Source organism: Cryptomeria japonica, chromosome 11, assembly GCF_030272615.1.
Source record: "Cryptomeria japonica chromosome 11, Sugi_1.0, whole genome shotgun sequence".
NCBI lineage: Eukaryota > Viridiplantae > Streptophyta > Pinopsida > Cupressales > Cupressaceae > Cryptomeria > Cryptomeria japonica.
The window spans coordinates 10115641-10123218 of record NC_081415.1 but is presented as its reverse complement, the minus strand read 5'-3'; the positions used below and the strand labels follow the sequence as shown (position 1 = coordinate 10123218).

The window sequence follows — 7578 nt, the reverse complement described above, 5'->3', positions numbered from 1 at the left end:
TATCAAATCATATTCCACGATTGCAATGCTTTATATCATATATTTTTGTTGTTTATATTCATATTGTTGATTACATATACAAATATTCATTTAAATTTATAAAAGGACAACCACAAAATACAACGAATACAAAATAATGAACTCATTACACATTTATTGGATCGAATATCAATATTTATATATATAAAAAAAGGCATGTCTGCCAAGTCAATACAAGTATTACAAAAATGTGGCATATGCCATGTCCAAATCGATATACAATAAAAATGTAGAATATATCTACATGTATTGGTCATTCTATGACCAAAACTGACACTATATGATCCTAAACTTCTGGTGGATCATCAAAATCAAGCCTCGTCGGCGCAGTACACGGCTCTGTAGATGGCTACAAAACCACAATTCAAAAGCCAAGTTAGAATTCTTTTGTAGAAAATAGTTCACAATTGACATCATAACTATGCATTTAACTTTAATTCCTTTGCAATTGAAATGTAGATTACCTCATCGGCTGATCCAAGAGCTAATGTCTTCGCTCTCCTCTCCTTGTCACTCTTAGGAGTTTTCTTGAAGACATACTTAAATGGATCCACGTTATGGTCGTACCGCGAAGGAGTCTATTGTAGATTAAATGTACAATTAATACAATGTACTAACATAAATATATCAAAAACACTTAAAAGCTATAATATAGAGAACAATGACATACCTGTGCCTCAGATGCTTCTCCAATGGACTGAGGATGGCTCACCATCGATGTAGAAACAGTCGCTATTACCTATACAAAAAATGTACAAAGATTAAATACAATTAATATAATGATAAGTATTGAAGGTTGAAAACAATTAATTTTACATATCAAACAAAAGTGTACCGGATCCTGATATGCTTCTCCAGTGCAAGGAGGAGGGTTCGCCATTGACGAAATAGGTATGGATATTTGTTGTATGAAAAAAATATAAGATTATAATATATCACAAGTTCACATGTATGCGTGCATATAATCATGAAATCAAGAAAATAAAGTAGAGATACATACCTCCGCTCTCTCTTGATTCGCGGGTGAATCAGGTGCATTCAACATATCCACAAAGTTCAATGGTCGTTGTACATGTAAAATAGACAAAAAACACTAATCAATTTACAAACCCCAACTAATACTTGATTTCAACATTTTCAAATAATTGTACAACTAAAAATGTGTTCAATTACCTTCTTCACACGTTTTGGCATCTTCGAGATATTCTTTTTCTTCGGATGAGCCCTAGACGCGGAGGGGGTGCCCTAAAAACAGAAAATTAACATGAGATATTAGTACAGATAATAAATTAAACATAATTTTAAAAATCTAAAATGAAATGACTTGCATATTCCATCAAAACAATACATAAAAAGAGTTGTACAAAATATGATACCGTATAGCCTTGTAGGCCAAAATCGATCGCTGATAGCGTGATGTCATCAATCTGGGACATTTCGTCCCCTGTCAACACCTACAAACCAGAAATTGGACCAAGCATTAAAGATAGTTAGTATATCTTGTATTTTTTTGAATTCAAAGTGTACTATTCTATTTTAACATGTTACAAAATTTATACCTCAGGTGTCGAAGTTGTAGCTATGGTAACTGGGGGAGGTGTATGGGATACCGCTACTGCATCTTGAAATGCATATTATTTGTCTCAATTTAAATCGATGTATAAATGAAAATTCATTTATGTAATTACAAAATTAAAGTGACTGATAAATAAAATGTTATGAATTCAAATCAACACACCTGTGTCTGTGGCTCATGGGCAAACACCATGTCCATCAACTCATCTGTCAGTGCGACATCCTCAATCGTGTGAGCCTGACATCTACAATCGCAAATCGTGCATAGATGATATGAGTATCCATCTGCACCAGCTGCATCATCTATCCCCGAGCATATCCCCGAGCAACTAACACACATATGCTCGATGGGCTCTCTGTTGCCCTCTAACGGCTCATCATCCAATACAATAGGGTGTGCTAATGATGTCCCATGCTGGATGATGGCACTAGTCAATGTTGTGGCCGCCTGAAGAGTCTGTAGCTCCATCGACTCTTTCAGCTCTAATGGGACAGCCTGATGCACCTTGGGTTTGGGTGCTAGGGGGCATCGACTCTCTGCGGCTAATCGCCTATGGGCTCCAGGTCTATCTTGGGCAGAGCCACCACCTCTACCATGAAACTCTCTCATGTCAAAATAATTTGGGTGCACATTGAGCACAAACTCACAATATATTTTTCTCAAAAAATATAATGGCACCTCATAATTATTACAAGGTGGATCGTCAAAGACCATCCACCACCTTTGCCAAAAAAGATTCTTCTTCTGCACATTGGTACACCAATGTGTGGGAAACCTCTTTGCATTAGGAGGTAATGACTGACCAGTTTTGGGGTCAACAAAAAGGGCACATATTTGTTGTTTAGAAATATTTTTGTTTTTAACTCCATCGTATGGTAGCCCATTGGCATAGAATTGATGACACCTATCCCTAAAGCTTCCCCATTTGGTAATTTCAGTGGAAACAGCTATGGCACCACTAGCTAATGTTTCTAGGCTAGTGGTGAGGGATTGATGATGGTCAAGTTCAGAAGTTTTCAATTTTACAATCAGTCTATTGATTTTGGATGTATTTTGCCCTAATTGATTAATTAATTCTTCCTATGTTTCAGCTGTGCGGTCAAAAGGAGGAATTGGGGGTTGTTCTTGTGTTTTTTCAGGAGGTGCATTTGGTTGTTCTTGTGGGTTTTTAGGAGGTGCATTTGGTTGTTCTTGTTCTGGATTAGAAGAATCTGGTTTTTGAAACAAAAAATGAAAAAACCTAATCAAAATTAATGAAATTAAATTCAAAATGTAAAACAAATTGCATAAACTAGAAAGAAAGACAAAAAAAAAAAAAAAACTAACCTTGATCCATAGCCTAAGGACAAATTTCGCACCCCGTTTGCGGTTTAGCTTTAAAAATGGGAAAAAAAGAAAGTAAAAAACGCGCTTTTCGGGTAAATGAGGACCCAGTTTTTTTTTAAAACTTTTTTCATCAAGCACCACGTATGCGGTTTTACTAGGATTATTAGCGCGTACGCGCTCATTTTCCTATAAGCAGCGCGTACGCGCTAATTTTCCTAGGCATAGCACGTACGTGCTCAGTTTCCTAAGCTTAGCACGTACGCGCTACCTTTTCTAGGCTCGGGAAGAACAAACCTAAGCGCGTACACGGGAATTCAAAAATTTAAAACTGCCTACGCGCTGCCTGTTTTTCCAAGTTTTTTTGGGTGGTGTCCACTTTTTTGACCACCATCTTTGTGCACACGCCCTTAGGCTCTACAACATTCCTACAGTACCTGGACATCTTTGCCTTGGCAAAAATTGGTAAATGGTAACACACTTGGAGAGTTTATCGGTGTGAATGATAATGTCAAGGAGGGCAATCCAGGTTGTTTGTACAAATTTGCATTAAACAGGATTTATCCAAATCTCTTCTAAAAACTACAGCAGTGGACTGGAGTCAAAATATCAATATGGAAGGTCCAAGCCCTAAGTGTTTCCTCTGTCACAAACTGGGCCATAGAAAAGCTATATTGTAGGCAGTGGCAAAACTAGATCGGGAACCTTCTTGCATTGAAAAGGAAAAAACCAATGATGACAATGAGCAAGCACTCAGAGATAATGCCAGTGGTCCTTCACTTCATGAACTGGCTCTGGAAAATGAAATCACAATACCTTTGGCTTGCAGCTCTCCTATCTTGGATGAAGATTTGAAAAAGGAAAAGATTTGGAAGAAATAGACAACATTGTTACTAATGAGATCGAATTTCATTTAAATTGGCTTATATTGTTCACCACCCACCATGAGGTATTCGTGTCACTAGCTCCATCCCAAACTGGCATGCAAAATATGTGTCAATAAAATTGAATGCCACCAGATAAAGATTAGAAAGGATTAAAAAAAATGGGAGAAGTGAATTGTTTGCTTATATCAGCTCCTGCAGGTTACTGACAAAGATCTCATGAGTAGTGCATTCTCTTGCATTGGTAACTACAAACCCATCTGCCAACCATCTGCAAAGCTAATAACAGACTGCCAAAATATTTTGAAAAAGTATTTCGGATAAAAAAACATGCAAGTTGTAAATAATGTATATTGGAAAATAAGTTTATGCACAGAAATAGGACAATTTGATTGGCTCAGGCAAAAATGATTAATCACTGTTTAATATTGCTGCCTCCGCTATAGTTCCCTGGCAGGAACTAATAAAAAGCCTACAACTCCACTTGGCAACTGCAATTTCAAGGACCAAAGACTACTAAAAAATATTTCTGCATTAACAAAAGCATGCATGTAAATTTAAATGTCTTTATCCAAAAAACCTTTGAGGATTTAGAACTAAAATATAAAAACTAAAATTTTATAGATCTACAAACCATTTTTTTTAATTAAATGTAAAACATGTTGATTCAAATGAGAGTATTAGTAGTCATTTGTCTTTTATCACATTTTTTTTTACTTGCATATAGCATAATCATTTCGAAACTTTGAAATTTTCAAATTAGCGAAGAGGATCCAATAATTGAGCATCCTAACTTTGTCTTTTTAAAATCTTACGTGAAAATATCAAATCACTTACAATTTTTATTTTTTACAAAAACTTACTTGACAAGTCTCATACTTAAAATTAGGGTTTAGGGTCATATCATCAAATATGATACCACATTAGCATTCTTTTTGTTGAGGTGTCCAAAAAGGCTCCTAAAAAAGTGGGACTACGACTTGTCCATTAAGTCATGTTTTATTAGTGTGCTCATATGACATCATATGATTTGTTTTTTTAGATCTAAGGAATACATTTCATTCAATTATGGGTATTCATCATCAACATTAACAACTTTAAAGTCACAAATATTAGTACAATATTGTTAAAACTATTGAGCATTAGATCAACAAAGGCTATAACAACTATTAGATCATGCTCAACTACTAGGTCCTTTCTTCGACTTTCTTTTTGATTATTTTTATCTATTTTTAAATATGTATAATATAATTTTCTAATTAATTATGTATGTATTATTCATAAAAAGATAATATTTAAAATTTGATTTTTTAATTGTAATTTAGTAAGTATAGTGTAATAAAATAATATACTTTTATATTCATTTATATTTGCTATATTTTTATTTTTATTATTTAAGTTGGACTTGCTCGAACTTGAAAGAAAAGTAAAATTCATTATATAAAGTTAAATATTTGATACATATCTTTGACCTTATCTTGAAGGTTGATATATATATAACCAAATTTTAATAAGAAATTATAATTTAAAATTTATTGAATGAATGCCTTTTAAAATAATTAAAGTCAAAAAAGTTCTTATTAATGTTTAAATTTTGTTGTAAATTTATGACAATTTAGAGGGGTCAACAAGATAAATGTGTCAATTTCCTTGATATGAAAGGCTTGTATTATCACATAATATTTATTTTTCTTAAAATAAAAATTACACTCGTTGTGATTTTTGTTTCTTGTATTCATAATCTTAAAGACCTGATATGAGAAAAAAAGATTATTTTAAAAAAGAAAAAGTGAATTTTATCTATTTTATAAATTATAATGTCTACCTCTAGCAATTGAAACCTTAGCTCCTAAAAAGATGATAGGTTCACCACAATGTGGCATGCCTGAGATATATCTTCAAATGTATCTATTGATGGTACTCGTAGGAAATGGGCTAGCCTTAAACCACACACACTAAGCAACATATTAAATCTAGAGAATGTCAGTCAACTCTCAATGTTTAACACTTTTAAGCCTAGAGGTCAAAGCTTAGTGTATGTGATTTAAGTCCTTGGGTAAGAAATTGATTGATCTTTTTTATTGTTTTCAAATAATTTCACCAAAGTAAATAACAAGTTTCATCATTCTATTTTGTTATGTCATAAACCAAGACTTCTAATGGAGAGAGTGGATTAATGGAGATAGGTTGCATCTGAATTATTATATTTCAATCCAAGATTTTTTATTTTTAAAGAGAGTTGACTAATTATTGCAAGCAACACAATTTGTGTAAGAAAAATAAAGTATTAAGATAATATTCATCTTTTGATTTCAAATATAATATTCATCTTCAAATTTCTAATGAAAAAAAAAATCCACAACTATTAGTAAATTTAAAATATAAAATATAAAACAAAATGAAAAATTTCTATTTTGAAAAAAATCTTTTAAAGTTAACATTTCAAAAAAAAATTTCTATTTTTTCGTAAATTCTAATATTCTAAATCTATTCTATGATATGCAACTTTCTAACTTGAAAAATGTATATATTCGCTAAAAATCAATTTCCTTGTGCTGTTATTTGCATTTGTACTGCTGCCTTTTTTCTTCTCTAATGGTTGTGAAGGCCGATATCTCTCACTGGACCAGAGCATCCCTACTTCCTATGGAGCTGTAAGTAAATATCCTAAATTTCAATATATTTTCAATCTGGTTAATATTTTATTATAGTCCAAATCTAAATTTTATCATCTGTGCAAAGAAATATTCCAGCCTAAAGTCCAGTCGTTAGATATTTGATTAATAGAGTATCTGTACCTTTTCCAAATACATCCAAAATTAGGTAGTTGTGATTTTAAATTATCAAAATTAGGTACTTGTGATTGATATAATGATTTTCCAAAGATTTAATTCTAATTAACATTACTAATATTTAAATTATATAATAATTTATTATAATAAAAATATTTCCTATGTTTTAATTAATATTATTAATATATAAATTATATAATGATTTACTATAATTTTCACAATTAAAATTAAGATCTTATTTCTTATTATCTAAATGTGACCGTCTTCAAGAAAGTTATTTTTGGACTTGTTTAGATTGTTGTTCTTATAGTTAGAAGATTATGAGGATAGGTTTTATATAAATTTGACCACAAAAATATTGTTAAAATTTTGAAATATGTTTTGATAAATATTTGTTACATTTATCTAATATATAGGTTTTGTTTATATTATTGAAATTTAAATTTACATATGTATAATTAATGGCTTAACAATGATGTAATAAATTACAACAATTAGAGAGGGATTTTTCATGAAAATGGATGTTTAGCTATGTATAATTATAGAATTTATCTTTATCGTTTTTATTAATTATTTAGAAAATAAAAATAATATATTTATTTATTTTTAATTAACAATTATGATTAAATATACAATTTATTGTTTCTTTTGATTGAGATAATGATTTTATAAAGAACAAGTTCTTCTATAAGAATATTTCTTCTTTTCTAATTAACATCTAAACAAGCTTATTGACTTATTATGATTTTGGTCACTAAAATTAAGATCTTATTTCTTGTTAGCTAAATGTGACTATCTTTAAGAAAGTTATCTCTAGACCTCTTTAGAATGTTGTTCTTATAGGTAGAAAGATTGTGAGGATAGGATTTATTTAAATTTAACCACAAAAGTATGGCTAAAATTTTGAATAATGTTTTGATGATTATTTGTTACATTGATCTAATAGGTTTTGTTTATATTATTG

General features: G+C 31.1%; 1 long non-coding RNA gene across 1 annotated transcript; it reads right to left on the bottom strand.

Moving 5' to 3' along the window:
• Positions 1–509: 509 nt before the first annotated feature.
• Positions 510–1028, bottom strand: LOC131859783 (uncharacterized). Its single transcript, XR_009359355.1, has 3 exons — positions 875–1028; positions 710–778; positions 510–617 (listed from the first exon to the last, which is right to left on the bottom strand). It is a non-coding gene; the product is annotated as an uncharacterized LOC131859783 (long non-coding RNA).
• Between the last annotated feature and the right edge of the window lie 6550 nt (positions 1029–7578).